We start from the raw sequence: 2,219 nt of genomic DNA, 5'->3' as shown, positions 1-2,219 counted from the left end.
GGGAAGTGACCTGCGTGTTCACAGAAGTCATGTCTGTGAGGAGGAAATGGGTTGGGCCTAGCAAAAATACTCTGAGAAATCCTGGGTCCTTCTGAGAGCAAGGAAGGGCCATAAAGAGGTTTCACATCACACACATGGGCAGAATACACATTCACACACACACACACACACACACACACACACACACACACACACCACACACACTGTGGGGGGCACACGGCTGTTACAGCCCGCCCAGAGGTGTTTTAGTGCCTAGTGAGGGCCAGAAGTCTCTGCTGGGGCTGCCTGGGGGAGAAGCTACACCTGGCCGCAGGAACTCGTTTTTGAACCCACATGAGAGTCTCCCGAGACTGTACAGATGGGGTCCCTCCCCGCCCTCCTGGGACCACCTGCCGGAGACCGTTATGGCACCTTCCCCGTACCCACTTCAAATGTGCCCTGCAGCTTTCCTCTGCTTCTCTGCCTCAGGCTGGGGAAGGCCACTCACCCGTGGCCGGCAGAACTCGGTAACCTAGGGAGTGAGGCTCTAGGCCAGCCCTGAACAACAGGGGACAAGAGTCCTAGAGAACATCTCAGCTTTCTGACCTCATATCAAAATATTCTGAGGGTTCTCCCTGTGGTTCCTTATGATTTGGGGCCCAGTGGCCCCCAGTGGTGACAGCTCAAGGAACACCCTATAGGAGACGAGTGTCCCACAGTTGGAATGTGTTGACTTGCTTCTTCCTGGTGCTGTTTCTCTTGTTCCTCCCTCTCCTGTATTTCCGGTAACTAGAAGACAGCCAGGGTTCATTGGTCTGGTGATGTACTTTCTTAGGCTCTGGCACTGCCCTGCTATATCCTCTTGGCCAGTCCTGGAGGCCGCCTGCAGACATGCCGTCCCAGTGCCTTTCTACTGTGCTACCTGAGGATGAGCTCAGGACCAGAGTGGCCTTCCACTGGAGGGCAGGGTGGGAATGTGTGGGTGGAGCCCCAGCCTCCAGCCTCTCTAGGGGAGGCTCCTGACATGCCCTGCACAGTCTTTCAAGGGGTCCCTGGAGAAACTGATCCCCAATTGCCTGAGTTTGAGACACTCATTAATTATTTTTCCCCCTTTCTTCCTTTCCTATATTATTTCTCTTCTCCTCCAAAGGTTTCCTAAGACTGTCTCCCAAATATGCTATACTACTTGCACCCACATCCTTTCCCTAGGGTCTGCCTCTTTGGGGAATCGGAACTAAGGCAGACGCTTCACAGATGGGGCTGTGTCCTTGGTAACACATCAGGAGACACACAGGGTGGCACTCGGTTATGGAATTCCCCATCAGCCTTTCGTATTAATCAGCTCAGCCACGGCTGACTATTGCCTGAATCCATTATTTTATTAAGGGGTGTAAAAAAAAGTAGTTTTCTAACCCTATCAATCCTTCCACATTTATTAGTTGGGTTTTTTTTTTTTTTCATAAAGAACTTTCCCTCGTAAATGAGGGCTTTTAAGTTGAGATGAAATAGTAGAAGAATGACAGGATAAAGGCCTAATTCTTTCTTTTTCATTGCTAACTCTCAGAACAAGGAACTGTGCCCTAGTTACCACTGAGAGAATTTAATGATATTTGTTTGATTTGGATTGTGTGTGTGTGTGTGTGTGTGTGTGTGTGTGTGTGAACAAATGAGTGATCATATATTCATTCTGCTTCAATGCATTTCAGTCATTGTTCTTTCATCTTTAACCATTGGGAAATCCTTCTTTTTGGCCCCTAGGAACTTCAGACATGATCTGATCACTCTTTGATGATGTCCTTGTTTTCTGGCCCAACAAGATGTCCCAGGTTCATGTTGTCCATTTCCTGCCCCAGACCTGGAATCCTCCATTCCTGCTAGAAGCCCTGGTTCCTGGGTGTGGGAAGATACAGTCTGACCCCTGGGGGTTGCTCATTGGTAGTGGATTGTTACTGATTCTGCACTTCATCAGTGGACAGAGCTGTCAAATACTTTTGAACAGAAGAAACCAAAGGATTATGAGTTTCTGCTGATCTTTCCAATTCAAATATAACATTTCAGGGTTTTTATGTAATCTCTTTGATCTTATCCTCATATCTCTTTTCTCATACACTGAAGATCTTAGAGTCTAGCATTAGCATAATTACTTATTTGCATTATCCTGTGATTTTTATAAGTTTCAAAAATAATGTCAATACTTTTTTAAACTAGCAATAAGACTTTTAAATGAAGTTTTAAGATTT

This window comes from Callospermophilus lateralis, chromosome 7, assembly GCF_048772815.1.
Source record: "Callospermophilus lateralis isolate mCalLat2 chromosome 7, mCalLat2.hap1, whole genome shotgun sequence".
In the NCBI taxonomy this organism is placed as follows: Eukaryota; Metazoa; Chordata; class Mammalia; order Rodentia; family Sciuridae; genus Callospermophilus; species Callospermophilus lateralis.
This window is presented reverse-complemented; position numbering follows the sequence as displayed.